General features: G+C 42.9%; 1 protein-coding gene across 2 annotated transcripts in view; it reads left to right on the forward strand.

Annotated features, from left to right (window-relative positions):
* Positions 1-1,405: 1,405 nt before the first annotated feature.
* The window catches only part of FBXO10 (F-box protein 10), a 42,641-nt gene continuing 26,111 nt past the window's right edge, over positions 1,406-17,935 (forward strand). Inside the window, exons 1-2 of one of the 2 annotated variants that reach the window (XM_070375629.1) lie at positions 1,406-1,531; positions 4,500-4,591. The gene's annotated coding sequence lies outside the window, so the exon portion shown is untranslated. The remainder of the gene's footprint in view (positions 1,532-4,499; positions 4,592-17,935) is intronic. The other variant, XM_070375628.1, reaches the window with a different exon arrangement.

The following is a 17,935-nucleotide window of genomic DNA, read 5'->3' on the forward strand; positions in this document are numbered from 1 at the left end:
ACAGGGAGGCCTGGCGTGCTACAGTTCATGGGGTTGCAAAGAGTCGGACATGACTGAGCGACTGAACTGACACTGATAATAGTTCACAAAATAGCATTTTCATGGATCCAATCACGTTAAGCTAAAAGACTGGGGAATCCCCCTAGTTTCCCCTATCAAGCCTTGAGGCTGACTACCTCAATAAAGTTCCTTGAATCTACTTCCATCTTCACTACCATCACTGCAGTCCAAGTTTTAACCAACCTCCATGCTTCCACTCTTACTTTGTCTATTCTCCACATAGTAGCTGGCATACTTCTTCTTCTTTTTTTTTTTTAAGGTTTGGTCTGACTCTTTGTGAACCCATGGACTGTAGCCTGCCAGGCTCCTATGTCCACAGAATTTTCCAGGCAAGAAAATGGGAGTGGGTTGCCATTTCCTTTTTCAAGGGATCTTCCCCACGACTCCTATCATACTAAAAGAGGGAGGGGGGGTCTCAAATCACCCACATCCTTCACCCCTTCTTTGCCTTCCTTTTACATAAAATTTTTAAATCCTTACTGTGCCTTACTAAATGTTGCATGATCTGATCCCTACCTGGCTTTAATTTCACTTACACTGTTCTTTGTCAACACAATAAGCTTCAGACAAACTGGACATCTTCCATTTACCCAAAGAGCAATCTTCTCTTCTTTGCCCCACCCCACCCAAGAGCTTTCATAGAGGCTTTACCGGCCTCTCTTCTGTCTGGCTAACTCCTGACCACCCTCCCTTGCCCCCTAGTTTTAAATCTGGGTTCTTCCCATGCACTTACTACAAATTATTTAAATGATATCTGATTAATGTCTACCTTCTTCACTCAGAAATTAACTTAAGGAGGACAGAAGCCACATCAGCTTTGTTCACGTCTGTGCCCATAATAACAGCAGCAGCAGCAACAAGTATGTGACAGGTAGTGTGTATACATAAAATCATTTAATATATACTCCCAGCATATTATTTGGACCATAGCCAGCGGTCAGTTCGTTGAATGAATGAACCAGCCCCTCTGCGCACACCTACAAAGTTGCTCATTACCTCCTGGAACAGCCCATTACACCGACAGATAACTGGTGACTGGAAGAATCTTCTTCATAGTGACCCCAGTCGCCTGCCTGCAATTTCCACCCACCGATTCTATTTCTGCTCCAGGGGGCCATGCAGTACCAGCCTTAATCGTCCTTCCGCGAGCTCAACTTCGTAGCGTCTGAAGCCTCATCCGCCCCGTTCACGTCTCCCTCTCCCTACCCTCCCTGAGGAGACTCCGGGTTCCTTTCCGCCGCGGTGGTCCGGAAGCCCAGCCCGGCCGCGCGCCCGCCGCTCCCGGCATCCCCTCCCCGCGCGTCACGTGACGGCTGCCGCCCCGCACCAGCGCGGCAAATACCGCCCCTAGGCGGGGCTCGAGGCGTGCCCGCCCCTGGCCCCGCGCCGCAGTCCTCGCTCAGGTGGCTGCGGCCCCGGCGCCCGAGGCCCGCGGTGCTGTGGGCTAGCGCCCCGGACAGCTCCCGGCGAGGTAAGGGGGAGACAGCCCGAGACCCCGGGATGCCCTGGCCCCGGAGCAGGGGGCGGCCCTGGGGAGGGGGCTCGGGCGCCCTGGGGCTGCCTCCCGGGGACCTCGGGCGCTTCGCGAGGCTGCCGGCCAAGGAGTCTGAGCACCTGGCCCCGGCTGCACCGGGAGGGCTGCCCTCAGGCCGCCCGCGGCCCCGCGCTCTGCTGGCACTTGGAGGCTTAGCTGCTCCGGAGAACATCTGTGCCTTGGTTTCCCCTTTTGTGAAACGGGGCCAGGAAGGTGGATCTCTGCGGTTGCCTTCAGCCTGGAGGTTGTGCGAGTCTGTTAATGAAGTCGAAGAGGAAGATGGGAAGAACCCTCATCTCGGAACGCAGGAGCGAGTGTTTGAGGCCAGGCACCTTTTATGTCTTCTGTGTTTTGTGCAAATCGCAAAGCCTGTCCCGAGACTAGTTTCTCCATCTTTAAAGTAAAGGTGATCAATCCTGTCCTGCCTCGCTCACAGGACCACAATGAAGAACAGGTGGAAAAGCCATCTGAAGAGCCAGAACTCAGGGTGTCAGTTACACCTGGATTCATATCCTAGCTCTGCCACTTACTGTGCAACCTCGAGCAGGATAGAACCCTATCTGTTAGAAGAAGATAACAACAGTAATTAGCTCATGAGATTGTTGTGAAGATTAAGTGTAATAGGGCTTAGCACCGTGTCAGGCACAGAAATGCTCAATAATTTGCTATTAGTACAGGTATTAGTAAGCTAGAGAGTCATTCAGGTGAGGGATGTTTAGAATCATCACACTTCCGTTTCTGCATATTTATTCCTAAAAAGAGTGCTGTACTGATTTCCTAAGAACGGGGCCAAGTGGAGTTCTTCCCCATTTCTGTCTGGGCCCCCTTTGCCTTCTCATTTACAGTTGGCATGTGAACCTGTTGTTTCTACCAAGTGAGTCAGTCAGGATGGGAACATTAATGTATTGGAGCAGATGGGTATCAGATTCCCTCTGAGGGGAAAGAGAAGTGCCAGGCGTGTGCTGCCACCAAAAAAAGCACAATACAGTGATTGACTGTCAGAGCTGGAAGATGCCTGGGAAACCATCTACTCCAGTTGTCTCCTTGGGCAAATGGAGAAACTGGACCCAGAACTGAGTACAGGACTTTGATTTTCTCAGAACCTGACAGGATGTTGGCACTGGGTGGTGAAAAGAACACACACTGTTTACCAGATGCTGTGCTTTCCCTGAATTTTAACCTGATTTCTTCATTTATTCAACAAGTATATATGGAGCACTTACTGTGTGCTTGTGTACCTGATAGGATCTGGAGAAGAAACACACACACACATATTCCTCTGCCAGTTCTTAGTACATTTTAAAATAACAATAGGTCCCCAGTGAGCCTTCCTCATAGCAGCTGGCCCCAAGGGACCGATGCACACAGAGGCCTGAATAGTTTCATGATCAGCCCCAGCGGTCCCAGCGCCCTTGTTGAAGCCTGGTGAGGTTTTAGAGACTGGAGAAAGCGCTGCTTTGTCAGGCCTTTTAGTAAAGGATTTCCTCAGGCGTACAGTGCTTGGATTTCTTTTTCTGGTTTCAGGCAGCCCTCTTATTGTTTTTAGATTTCTGAAAAGAGCCACCCTCACCTCGGTGCCTTCTTTTTGGTTTCCATGGTTATCAGACGAATTGTATTTTTATGATAACATAAGTAGCTGTCAAGTAATACATGGTCAGGTAGTCCCCAGTTCCCTGCAGTTTGTTTTCTGATGGTGGTTCTCTCTTTTTTTTCAGTTACAGTGCAGCCATAATATCCTTTGCTCCCTCCCAGCCTCTTTCCTTCTTTCCTTTAACAAACATCCATCAGTGGCAGGACCAAGGGGAGTGGTAATAAGTAGAAACAGAAAAAAAAAAAAAAAACCCAGAACAACAACACATATAGACCCTGGTTTAGGTATCTCAGAATCTTTAGAGGGATAATCCGAAGGGGCAAATCAGTGGGGCTCTGATAAAGATGTAGATTGGGAGCAAGTGAGAGCTTTAAGAGGTGGTAAAGATGGTGTCCTGGGAAACCAAGAAGATACTGAGATGCTTTTCAAGGAAGATGTAAAAGAAACAAGTTCCTTCTGCGTGTGTCAGGCACATAATAATAATAGTACAAGAAGCATTTTGTCCTTTCAGTTTACCTTAATGAATGGATCTTCTCTTAAGTCACCTATCATGGGCTTGCTTTGAAATGTTTCCTTATTTCCCTCGTTAGTCTTTCTTTTAGCCTAGGGATGTATTAGTTCCTACCTGTACACATGCTAATATGTTCATAAAGGTAGATAAAGGTAGATAAGCAGATTCATTTGGTTAATATTTTGTCTTTTCATTTTGGATGTTTAACCATATATCTCATTTCAAAACCAGTTGGGTTCTAAGCAGCCCCATATTTCTTTATTTTTCCAAATAATCTCCCAAGTCTCTTAATGCCCCCATTAGTGAGAATTACAAAGTCTCCCACTTCCAAGCCCCCTGGGGGCTCAGACAGTCCAAAGAAGTCAGTCTTCCTCTCCAGAAGGGAGAGAACAGTAGTCTGAGCAGTCTACCCACATTGTTTCTGACGCAGCTGTATCATATGACTATTGAACAGCTGTCCTGCACCATTTAAGGAAGTGTGTCCACTGCTGCTCAGTGCCCTTATTGGACCATGGCCCTGCCAGTTGATCCCATGCTTGGATTCCAAGGTTGGAGCTCTTTAAATTTATGCCACTGTGCTTAGCCATTCTCCCAAAGGGCATGTGTGGAGCTTGAGACTAAGCTGGTTCCCCCAGTCTCCCCTATTTGGGAAGCGCATAGAGGCAGCCTTGGTTGGGGTCACCTCAGACCACACAGTAGAGTTATGTATTTTCAAAGCTTTTCTCAGGGTTTGGGAGCTGAATCCTTTCTCGTCCTAACTCTAACCCAAGGCTTTTTGGCAAATCACTTTTACTCCTCTCCAGGATTTTGCCTACCAAGAATACTCAGGAATGCCAACCTTCAACCAGATAGCTCCACCAGGACTTTGGGTGCCAACTCACCTCACTTTTCATAGGTAAGAGTCAAACGGTAATCAATATGTTTATTTTATTGTCTTTGTTTTAAACTTTTAAAAGTATGTGACACAGGAAGTCCAGTGGTCAAGACTCCATGCTTCCACTGCAGGGGGCACGGGTTCAATCCCTGGCGGGGGGACTAAGATCCTGCATGTCTCAGGCACAGCCTAAAAAAAGAGAGAAATACAACCAAGAATGCATGTGGGTAAAATCCATAAATGTATCATTTCACAGTTCTAAGGGAAATACACATGTAACTACCGCCTATGTCAAGAAATAGAACATTGCCAGTAGTCATAGCACCCCCTTCCAAATCAAAACCGCCTCCTTGGAAGAAACTATCTTGACTTTTGTGATAATTGTTTCTTTGCTTTTCTTTGTAGTTTTGTCACCTATGTTTGCATTCTCAGCGATACACTTACTTTTTTGCTAGGTTTCTAACTTTATACCTGTAGAATCATATTGTGTGCTTTTTGTGTTTGCTTCTTTTGCTCAGCTTGTTTGTGAGCTGAATCCATGTGGTGACTGCACTTACTTTCATCGCTAGCAATGTTTCATGGTATGAATATGTCACAGTAGTGTTATTCATCCTTGTGTTTACAAGTTTCTTATGATATAGTTTCTAAATGCAAAGAACAGTGCCGCCATGAACATCCTTAGACATTTTCTATTGTGTATGTGAATGAGTTTCTTAATTTTTATGTATTTTTTAAATTCACCATTTAACCATTTTATTTTATTTAAAATTTGTTGACCATGCTGCGTAGCCTGTGGCATCATAGTTCCTCGACCAGGGATCAAACCCGCGCGCCTTGTAGTGAAAGCAGAGAGTCCCAGCCACTGGATAGCCAGGGAAGTCCTGTGAACAAGTTTCTTTAGGTTATATATGTTGAAGAAGAATTTCTTTGCTAGATAATGCCAAATGGTTTTCCAAGTGATTGTACCAATTTACTTTGCTACCAGCAATATGTAACAGTTCCTGTTTTTTCACATCCTTGCAGTGACTTGGTATTGTCAATTTAAAAATTTGAAACTCTTCTTGTAGGTGGTTTTTATTGATATCTCTGTGGTTTTAATTTTCTTTCCTTGGTTACTATTGATGAGCACTTTTTTATTGGTTAATCAGATAGCATCTGTTGTTTGCTGCCTATTCCGTCTTTTGCCTATTTTTCAGCTTTTCTTATTGATTTATCTGAGTTCTGTATAAATTTTGAGTAGTGGTTCCTTGTCAGTTATATGTTTTAAAAGTACCTTCTCCTGCCCTTTTCATCCTCCTAGCTGTTTATCTTAGATCCTGTTCTGTTGAAGCAGGACCTTAGTGGGGATTAACACTCAAATGATGCATTGGAAGAAGTGGTCAGGAAAAGGAGAATGAGGGAAGCAGGATGGAGGGAGGAGAGGAAGAGAAGGATAACTAGGTGAGGTGGCAGTTTTCTGGAGAAGAGACATCAGTTTGTTGTTAGCAGCTGACACTTGTGTCTGGGGGATGGGTGTGCTAGGCAGTAAAGAGGATCTGGGTGGGGCACCAGTGGTATTCCCTATAGTCAAACCTTTCCCTTCTACGTCAACTTCACTCCATCTGGGGACAACCTCTCCAGGATTCTGGTTAGTCACAGTTTCTGGGGAAACTCACAAGTATAAGGTGAGTGGGACAATCCCAGCCACTACCACTGGTCCAAAGATCAAATCATGCCCATCAACTTCCGCTTCCACCATCCGTATTAGTTTCCCTCCTTTGTCCCTTGAATGTAAGAAAGAACTCTGTGACAAAGCGACCTGGATCTGGAAGTTTATTTTATTATGTTATTTTTAACCACAGATTCAATGTTTAATGCTTCTAGGACAAGTTTTTCAATTTCTTCTTAAGATAGTTTTCGAGTAATATTTTTCAGGAATTTGTCCCTTTTAAAGTTTCAGATTTATTTATGTAAACTTTGTAATATTTCCTTTCCCTTTTCATGTCTGCAACATCTGTAGCAATATCCTCTTTCCATCTGATTTTATTTTTATGCCTTTTCTTTTTTCTTCTTGAGCTTAGTAGAGGTTTCTTTTGAAGAACCAACTTTTGTCTTCATTGGTTTTCTCCATGGTTGGGTTTTCTATTCCATTAAATTCTGCTTTTTTAAAAAAGAATTTTACTTTCCTAGTATATTTTTTTATTTTTTCCTCTAACTTTTTGAAATGGATGCTTAGTTCATTAAATTCTATACTTTTTATTTTTATTCTTTACATTTAAAGTTAAGCATTTTTTTCCAAATACTGTTTAGTCAGAGCTCATGAGTTTTGATATGTAGTATTTTATTCATTCATTAACACTTTCTAGTATCCAGTGTGATTGCCCTTTTGACTCATAGGTATCTTAGACATGTTTTCTTCATTTCCAAGGATATGAGTATTTTCTAGTTATCTTTTATTAATTGATTGTAGTCAGTGAGCTTGTTCTGTATAATCTTAATCTTTTAAATTTGTTGAAATTTCTTTTAGGGCTCTGTTTTGAGTTTTTATAAGTGTTATATGTGTGCTTGAAAATAATTTGTATTCTTTAATTATTGGATTCTCTGTAATAGTTCTTTGTAATGCCATTAGATCAAGTTTATTAATTATTTTAAATTCTTGATCCTTACTGATTTTTTTTGCTTATCTTAGCTATTATAGAGAAATGTGTTAAAATATACAACTATGATAATGACATTGTCTATTTTACCTTTTAATTTATTGCTTTTATATCTTTGAGCCCAATTATCAAGTGCATACAAATATGAAGTTGTTCTACTTCTTGGTGTACTAACCTTATTTTTTTTAGCCTTAACTCTATTTTATCTGATACCAGTATAGCCATACCATCTTTTTTGGTTAGTTTATGCAAGGTATATCTTTTCCTATCCTTTTTGTTTCACCCTTTCTGTTTCTGTGTGTTTTAAGAATGTCTGTTATAAATAGCATATAGTTGGGGTTTGGTTTTTTATAGTCTTTGTCTCTTAGGTGGTACATTTAGTCCGTATTCATTTAATACAACCATGGATGTATTGAGGTTTAAGTTTGTCGTCCTATTTTATGTTTCAGCGCGTTTGTCCTGCTAGTTCTCCCTTTATTTTAGCTCTCTTTTTCCTGTTGGGGAGGTGGTTTTTAATCACTGCTTTTACCCCCTTCTTCTAGTTTCAAACGGACATTATGCTCTTCTTGCTCTTCTTTTAATGGTTACCCTTGAAATTTCAATTTAACCAAAGTTGATAAATTATGGAAATGATAAATGTCTCTACTCTTCTTTTGGATGGTACAAAACCTTAGGCCACTTGAACTGTCTTTTCCTTTGCCGCTTATTGGCAACTTGTTATAATACAGTGTGTCAGCTTTGATTAGAGTCATTTAAGGACCGGGAGATGGAACCAGTGAGATAAGGGAGGAAAAAAAGTGAGAGAGTAAAGAATTTCCTTAAGAAAACTCTGCGTATACCTGTCAGAACTCTCTTGGTTGCAAATGACCAGCTTAGGCACTCTTAACTTTAAAAAGAAACTCTATTGGCTTATAAAACTGCATAGCTGGATCCAGGGGCCAAAATATTCTTAGGGTGTTTCTCTATCTCTCATAGTCACTTAACCTTGTGTGTCTTAGTTTGGCTTTGTTCCTCAGATGGAATCGTCTGAGTTGTCCCCGTGCCTGGCAAGGGGGGGTGGTTTATTCTGATCATCTACTTTGGGCCGGGGATCCATCCTCTGTGATGAAGGGCTGAAGCACTTTGCATGACAGCCCCTCGACTCAGGACTAAATGAAGTGGGAGTGGGGTTCTTCTAAAAAAACCAAAAAAGGGAAGGTGCAGACTTCCCTGGTAGTCCAGTGGTTAAGAATCCACCTGCCTGTGGAAGGGACACAGGTTCGATCCCTGGTCCAGGAAGATCCCACATCCTGAGGGCCCACTAAGCCCATGGACCACAACTACTGAAGCATGTGCACTCAGAGCCTGTGCCCTGCAACAGGAGAAGCCACCACAGTGAGAAGCCCGCACAACCCACAAAGACCTGCCACACCGCCCGTGTGCAGCAACAAAGACCCAGCACAGCCAACAGTAAATAAAAATTGTGAAGAGGGAAAGTGTGCTGGGCAGACCAAAGTTACAGCTACCACAGTCACTGCACTGAGTAATGGCTGACAGATACAAAGAAAGAAGAGGGTTAGAGAGGTTGCAATTGGAATTAACTCTGTTAATCTTTATAAGAAAAAAGTGGGAGGACATCACCTATTCATGAGCCCACTGACAGGGAAGGAGGAGGCTGGTCAAACAATTCCTTTACTCACTCTGGGCACCTTGGCATTGTTGGCTGAGGACATCTTGGTGGTTGACAGCAGCAGACACGTGGGGCTCTAGTATGTATAGATGTTTTCAACATGTCAGCCGTGGTGCTTGCCATTCCCACAGCCCTTTCTAAGGGAAAGTTCTACATCCATAACTCCTGTTCATGGAGTGGCAGCCCCAGACAGCTGTGTTTCTACCATAATATCTTGCTCTACCCCTACACCCTGGTCAAAATTTAACTGAACCAGAAATGGACATCAGACCCAAGAACAGCCAATTGCTGGCCTCACCAGGGACCTGTGATGTGACCCAGTGTAAAAGAAGACGCGTGTTCTCTTAGACATTTAAACTGCGGATACAGAAGGACACTTAGCTACAGAAATTGAGGCTGAAATGGTATGTATAGAGAAGCCATGAGGTAGAGTCAAGCCTTTGAGGAGCCCTGGCTAACTGATCTTAGGAGGAAGCAGAAGCCATGAAGGAGAGAAATGTTATGTAGACTCCAAACAAGAGGAGAATAGAGGAGATCCTTGGAGGGTGGCTGAGTCATGTGATGAGTGAAGACCCAGACTGCAGCTGCTGAGGGCCTTGGGGCTGCCATTGATCCACACCTACTATGTTTCTATTCTTGTGTTTCTTTAAAAATCCATTCTCTTAAATGCCACATAAACCCTTATGATAAGCTCTCTGTTGTTAGCTCTTGGAGTCAAGAGACTCACTAGAACAGACACTCAGAACTTAGGGTCAGTGCCGACATGGGTGGATTTCTGTTGCTGCCAGTGCTCTTTCAGTGATGCTGTTCTGAAAAGAAACCTCATTCTCTTTGCCATCAAATGGCATCAGGTAGCTCAGTTGCAATAAGAATCCTCTGCATCCGCTGCTTGGCCTGGTGGGACTGTCTGCTTTGTGGGCCAGGAAGGGCGGCCGTGACCTCCATTCCGTCTCTGTTCTTGTATCTTATCTGACTACAGAAGACCATCACTTACTATGATTTGTTTTTCTAAGAGGTTGGAGGGTTGATTCAAAGGCAGTACAGAAAGAGAAGGAATTTAGAGAAAGGAAAGAGTCAGTAACAGGGAATTCATCACTATTGATTGTGTGTTTACTATGTGTCAGGCTCAATGTTAAGTAATTTCCATTCATTGTCTCATTGTAGTCTCACAACAACTCCTGAGGGTTTTATTATCGCCGCCCCCCACTTTAATAGATGAGGAAGCTGAGACCCAGATGTTCTGACTCCATTGAACATGTGATCTCAGGTGTAAAATAATAAGCACTTGGTGTGGAATTGTCTCAAGCTGAGAGTGATTGAAGAGAAATTTCTGGGAAGCTGTATGTGGCGGAGTGAGAGGCAGGAGGTGGTGAGAAAGAGACATAAGATCTGTTTCCTCTGCAGACCAAGCCGCCTGGGGGGAGGCCAGAGGGAGGCCACCAGAACATCTGGGTTGGTTGGGGTCGGTTGAAGGTCTCTGTTCATTCCTCCTCCTGCTGCTACACTTGCTGCCTGCTGGCCAGAGGGCTGCTGCTGGGCACAGGTGCCTTGATTGTCACAAATACTGGCTTGAGGTCCTAAATCTTTGGCCCAGGCTTCCTAACTGAGTCTTGCTGTGTCACATCCAGCTCAGACACTGTGTGATACTCTAATGCATAATAATTGCAGGAGTAAATTCATGCTTGTTTCATGATCTGTGAGTTTTGTGTAACGGTGAGGTTAGAAGGTCCTTTACCATCATGGCACAAGTTAGGAACCCCAGAACCTCAGGAAGGAAACTAGGAGGCAGGGGCTTTGGACTCAGTCCAGGCTGGGAATGGCAGCTGTACTGCTTGCTGAATAAAAGATGGAATAACCTTTATTCCTGGAATCGGATATGAGAAGACTACCACCTCTCAGGTGGTTAGAAGTGCTTACTGAGATGGCATATAAAAAGCACCTGGCATTTAGTAAGCCCTCAACCTTTCCCTGCCCCCTCAAGGTCACCCAGTGAACTGGAATCTGATTCAAATCCAGATTTTGGGTTTCCCTGACCCAGTGCACTCTCCTAGGTGAGAATAAATGGCAGTGCATTGAAGGAGAAAAAGTGGGTCCTTATAGCTCCCAGCCACACTCAGCCCTGTAAATGCACCAGAACACAGAATTCTTGCCTGTGTCATCAAATTTCAAAGCGGAAAGTAAGAAACAGTTGGTTGTTTCTCAGGCTGAAGAGTACTGAGGTTTGAAGAAATGATAAAAAGCCCAAATGAGATCTGTCATCTTCAAGGTTTTAAGCTTTGTTTCCTTTTCCGGTAGAGTGTGTACATGTGTAAGTGTAGGTATGTGTAGGGAGCTCTTTCATGGTTCACTGTATTTCAATCTCTGTGTACTTTCAAACTAAGATCAACAAAGCTCTAGGAAATGTACTTGATTTGAAGAAAAGTCTAAAATCATTAACCTATTACGGTTCCTCAACTAATACAGTTTGTATTTAGTACGCTTCAGAACAGGGGATGAGAATTTCTTCGTTTTTCCTTTGAAAATACTAGAATCCTGAACTGTCCTGGCTCTTTTCCCTTGCTTTTTTGTTAAAAGCAAAATTCCCACCGCTTTGATCTACTGCTGGGGCCTCCCCTAGGTAGGAAGTAGGTACATTTTCTTCATTATACAAACGTGGGACAGGAGCGCATGGGTTGTTGAGTCCCACCTTCAGGGCTATCCGGTGGGGGAGAGGCGGACCCCGACTCCTGAGTCTGCGTGGGCCCTTTTTGTCTGACTCTTCTCAGGATGGTTAGGGCCATCTGTGCTGGGACTCACGGCAGCTCCTTACTGCCCTCAAGTTAACAAAAACTCTGCAGGAACTGAACCAGCTGATCTTTCTCCCTGACCCCTTCAGACTCCTAGAGCTTCAGCCAGACTGAGTTTCTTTCTGTATCCTCTGTGCTGTGATTAGTCGCTCAGTCATTTCTGATTCTTTATGACCCCATGGACTATACAGCCCACCAGGCTCCTCTGTCTATGGGATTCTCCAGGCAAGAAACCTGGAGTGGGTTGCCATGCCCTCCTCCAGATGATCTTCCCAACCCAAGGATCAAACCCAGGTCTCCCACATTGCAGGCAGATTCTTCACTGTCTGAGCCACCCGGGAAGCCCAGCCAAAATTTCCTGCCTGGGGGCTTGGCTGACCCTCTCCTCTGTCCACAATCCCCATTCATCTTTTCTCTGGATGCCCCAACATCACCCCGTATCTCTGACATCAGCTCTTCCATGAAACTTAATGATTAAAAACCCAGACATTGGGGTAAGGTCTGGCTTCAAAAGGGGGCTCTGCGGCTCTTTAGCAGAGTAATTTGGAGTAAGCCATTTGTCACCTAAGTTCTCTCACTTAGTTTCTTTATGTATAAGATAAAGACAATAATAATTTTAAATCAGTGCTGCTTAAACATATAGTACATACAAATTCCTTGTAAAATTGTTAAAATGCCAATTCTGATCCAATAGTTATGCAATGGTGCCCAAGTGCTGGCATTTCTAACCAGTTCTTATAGGTCCTAGAAACAACATTCTGAGTTGTAAGGCTTTTGAAGAGATGCTGAGAGAATAAAAGGAAATAACGCATGAAATGTGCTTAATGGTGTGCCCTTCAGACAGTCATGCTAAGTAAACAGTAGCTCCTGCTGTTTTTGTTGCCTTCTCTTGTGACTGGCTGATTCCCCCAGCTAGGGGGTCACATTTATTCTTTATGCACAGGCTTTCCCTCTTTTATGGCACGGATCACTTTTTCCTTGTACTGTGGTTTTTGGGGGGTGGGAGAAGTGGTGGTAGTGATAGCTTCATCTCCTGCCAGACCTGAGGGTGAGGTCTTTATATTATTTCTGACTCTCTCATAGTACTTACCACAGAGTCTTATACATAGCAAATGTTGACCACATACTTGGGTTTTCTTTACTTTCTTTTTTTTTTAATTCCACAAGGATCTGTCTCGAAGTGTGGATTCTACAGCTGAGGCTGTTCTAATACTGTACACCAGATAACTGATGATAGTGATCATTCATTCATTCAGTAAGTGTTTATTAAGCACCTACTGTGGGCCAAGCATGGTTCTAGGCAGCTTACAAAGCAGCTTACATTTTATTCAGGGGAGACAGACCGTAAGTTGAAGCCTTAAATAAAACGATAAGCTCCTTGAGGGCAGAGAATGTCTAATTGGTTGCAGTGAATTTCTCTACAGCAGGTGTTCAGGTGCTGCGTCACCTGGCCACCCTGCATCTGCGTGTGCTGCCTCGCTCCTCACACGGGTAGTCCCTATGCTGTAACTCGCTACTTCCTCCCATCCCCTGTACCCACCCCACACTCCACTCTCCCAAGAGCATTAGTGAGCTGCAGAGATGCCACTAGAGGTTTTATTCCTGACCCCAACTTGCTGACCCGTCATGATATGCAGTGATCTAAATGGCACAGCCGCCACCCTCTTGGAAGCAGTGGCAGCCTGAACGGCACAGCAGTGCTTCAGTTCTGGTGCCTTACGTTGACCAGAATTCTGTATGGTTTTCTCAGGGTGTTTGCTCCCAGTCTCTCTCCACTTCATGCCATTTAGATGTTAGGTTGGCAAGGCATTGGTCACCTTCACTCTCTCTAGTGATCTCACGCCATAGCTTTAAATGGCATTCTGGTCTCTGTTTAAATGTCACTTCCTTGGAGACCTTCCTTGACGTGGGCACACACACATATACCCCTTAGCCTGCTTTATTTGTCTTCTCAGCGTTTATGTTATTGTTTTTTTTAATGTACTTTCTGTCCCTGAAGTTCTTGTTTACTGGTTGTTAGTACTTAGAACAGTGCCTAGCACAATATTAGACAATTGATGAATATTTGTTGAATAAATGATTTATTTTCCTTTGGAAATTCTCAAAATCCTCATGGAGGATAGCAAGATAGCCATTGTGAGCCTGTTTACAGATAAGGAAACAAGCTCACAGATGTTAAAGGATTTGCCTCAAGTCACGGGGCTAGGAAGGGAGAGAGTCTACTTGTTGAGAGCCAGGTTTCATAGGATTCATCTCCCAAAGGAATGGCCCCTGCCTTCCCCACTGAGACTGGGGACCCTCAGGTGGCCCAGAGGCATGTGGATCCCTCCAGTGTGGTTAGGTAGGGACCTCACGGAAACCTTGAGTTCTCACACTCTTGGAAACACATTTTAAAAGGAATAGTTTGAGCCCTGCCTCAGGACCTGCTCCCTCCCATCTAAACAGATTCCCATTGTTATCAGTTATTTACAGGCACAAGCCCTGGGGAACATTTGTTACTTTTAATTCTATGGCTCAGAAGCCCCAGTGACAAAGAAAAGGGGGAGAGGGCAAAACTTGTATACTTTTCTTAAAATTGAAATATAGCCGGTTTAAAATATTGTGTTAGTTTCAGGTATACAGAGTGATTTAGTTATTTATTTTTTAGATTATTTTCCATTATGTTGCTGTAAGATACTGAATATAGTTCTCTGTGCTATATGGTAAATTCCTGTTGCCTGTCTACTTTATGTATGAGTGCCGAGTGCTAAGTCGCTTCAGTTGCGTCCGACTCTTTGTGACCCTATGGACCTAGCCTGCCAGGTTCCTCTGTCCATGGGGATTCTCCAGGCAAGAATACTGGAGTGGGTTGCCATGCCCTCCTCCAGGGGATCTTCCCAACCTAGGGATCAAACCCATGTCACTTAGTCTTCTGCATTGGCAGGCCGGTCCTTTACCACTAGCGCCACCTGGGAAGCCCACTCTATGTATAGTATGATAGTTTGTTGATCTCATACCCATAAATTACTCCACCCAACCCTGCCCTTTGGTAACCATAAATTTGTTTGCTGCTGCTGCTGCTGCTAAGTTGCTTCAGTCGTGTCCGACTCTGTGCGACCCCATAGACGGCAGCCCACCAGGCTCCCCCGTCCCTGGGATTCTCCAGGCAAGAACACTGGAGTGGGTTGCCATTTCCTTCTCCAGTGCATGAAAGTGAAAAGTAAAAGTGAAGTCACTCAGTCGGGTCCGACTCTAGCGACCCCATGGACTTCAGCCTAGCAGGCTCCTCCGTCCATGGGATTTTCTAGGCAAAAGTACTGGAGTGGGGTGCCGTTGCCTTCTCCAAATTTGTTTTCTATGTGAGTCTATTTCTGTTTTGTGTATATATTTATTTGTATTATTTTGTAGATTCCACATGTAAGTGGTACCATATATTTGTCTTTGTGTGACTTACTTCACTAAGTATGATATTCTCTATCGAGTCCATCCATGTTGCTGCAGATGGCTGAGTAATATTGCATAGTTGCTCAGTTGTGTCCAACTCTTTGCAACCCCATGGACTGTAGCTTGTCAGGCTCCTCTATCCATGGAATTTTTTAGGCAAGAGTACTGGAGAGGGTAGCCATTCCCTTCTCCAGGGGATCTTCCCAACCCAGGGACTGAACCTAGGTCTCTGCATTGCAGGCAGATTCCTTATGGTCTGAGCCACCAGGGAAGTCGTAATGGCCAAGAATTTTCCATATACGCCACATCTTAAGCCAGTCATGTGTTGATGGGCACTTGGAATGCTTCCTTATCTTGGCTAATGTAAATAATGCTGCTGTGAACATTGGGGTGCATGCATCTTTTCAAATTAAAGTTTTCTCTAGATATATACCCAGGAGTGGGATTGAAGGATCATATGGTAGCTCTATTTTTAGTTTTTTAAGGAACCCCTGTGCTGTTTTCCATAGTGGCTGCACCAATTTACATTCTGACCTACAGTGTAGGAAGAGTCTGTTTTATCCACATCCTCTCCAGCATTTTTTATTTGTAGAGTTTTTGATGATGGCCATTCTGACTGTGTGACATGATACATCATTGTGGTTTGGATTTGCATTTCTCTAATTAGCAATGTTGAGCATCTTTTCATGTGCCTGTTGACTATCTATATGTCTTCTTTGGAGAGATGTCTATTTAGGTCTTTTGTCCATTTTTTGATTGGGTAGTTTTGGTTTTTGTTTCATTTTAATATTGAGTTGTATGAGTTGTTTGTGTTATTTTGGGCATTAACCCCTTATCAGCCACATTGCACATATTTTCTCCTTTTGTAGACTGTCTTTTCATTTTGTTGATGGTTTCCTTTGTTGTGCAAAAGTGAAATGTTGCTTTTATTTCTTTTGCCTTGCGAGACTGATGTAAGAAAACATTGCTATGATTTATGTCAGAGAATGTTTTGCCTGTGTTCTCTTGTGGGAGTTTTATGGTGTCATGGCTTACCTTTAGGTCTTTAAACCATGTTGAGTTTATTTTTGTATGTACTATGAGGGAGTGCTCTAGTTTCATTGATTGACATGTTGCTGTCCATCTTTCCTCACACCACTTGTTGAGGAGACTGTCCTTTCTCCATTGTATATTCTTGGCTTCTTTGTCATAAACTAATTTGACTGTAGGTGTGTGGGTTTGTTTCTGGGCGCTCAAGTCTGTTCCATTGGTCTATATGGCTGTTTTTGTGCCAGTGCTATACTGTTTTGATTGCTTTATCTTTGTAATATAGTCTGAAGTCTGAAAGGGTTATATTTTCAACTTTGTTCTTTTTTCTCAGAATTGGCACTCACTTAGAGTTGCTTTGACAATCCTGGATCTTTTGTGGCTCCATATAAATTTTAGGATTATTTGTTCTAGTTCTGTGAAAAATATAATTTTTCACAGGTATTTTGATAAGAATTGCATTAAACCTGTATATTGCTTTGAGTTGTATGGCCATTTTAATAGCATTTATTCTTCCAGTCCAAGAGTGTTGGACAGTTTTCCATTTCTTTGAATCATCTTCAGTTTCCTTTATCAGTGTATTATAGCTTTCAACATACCTGTCTTTCACTTCCTTCATTAAGTTTATTCCTAAATTGTTTTTTGTTTGCTTTCGACCTTGTTTTAAACAGGGTTGTTACTTTCTGTTTCTGATATTTCATTGATAGTATAAAGAAATGTAACAGATTTCCCTATGTTAATCTTATATCCTGCTACCTTGCAAAATTTATTTACTCTAATAGTTTTTATGTGGAGACTTTGTATAGAGAGAGTATCTTGTCATCTGCAAATAGTGACAGTTTTACCTTTTTTCCAATTTGGATACCTTTTATTTTCTTTGTTATCTGATTTCTGTGGCTAGAGCTTCCAATACAATGTTGAATATAAGTGGTGAGAGTGGGTATCCTTGTCTTATTCCTGAATTTAGTGGGAAGGCTTTCAGCTTTTTACTGTTCAACTTTTTACTGTTTATTATGTTGGATGTGGGTTTACCATAAATATTAATAACTTTTATTATGTTGAGATATAGTCCTTCTATACCTACCTTAGTGAGATTTTTTTTATTATGAATAGATGTTGGGTTTTATCAAATGCTTTTTCTGTGTATATTGAGATGATCTTGTGGGAATATATATATATTTTTAAGTGTTACCTGGTTATAGAAATCCCTGTTGCTGCATGGATCCCCATGGATTAATGTTGTAAAGATATAGTAAATAATGCCAAATGGAACAACAGAGAATATGACATTTGCATGAAAGGAAATCCTCTCTGAGCTCAGAGAGCTCCTCAAGGGAGACTTATCAGCTGCAGTGAACACTGGGGTACGTGTATTTCTTCTGATTACAATTTGCTGTGGTTATACAGTCAGGATTGGGATTGCTGGATACTTCTATACTCTTCTCCTTAGTGGTTGTACCAATTTATGTTCCCACCATCAGTGTAGGAGAGGTTCCTTTTCTCCACACCCTCTCTAGCATTTATTGTTTGTTGACTTTTTGATGATGGCTGTTGGCCATTCTGACTGGTGTGAGGTAATACTTCACAGTGGTTTTGATTTGCATTTCTCTAATAATTAGTGATTTTGAGCATATTTTCATGTTCCTCTTGGCTATCTGTATGTCCTCTTTGGAGAAATGTCTTCTGCCCATTTTTGATTGGGTTGTTTGTTTTTTTGATACTGACATGCATGAGCTGTTTGTATATTTTGGAGATTAATCCCATGTTGGTCACCTCACTGGCAAATATTTTCTTCTATTATTTGAGTGTGTTTTTTTTTTCATTT

Source organism: Bos mutus, chromosome 8 (genome assembly GCF_027580195.1).
Source record: "Bos mutus isolate GX-2022 chromosome 8, NWIPB_WYAK_1.1, whole genome shotgun sequence".
NCBI classification, from domain to species: domain Eukaryota; kingdom Metazoa; phylum Chordata; class Mammalia; order Artiodactyla; family Bovidae; genus Bos; species Bos mutus.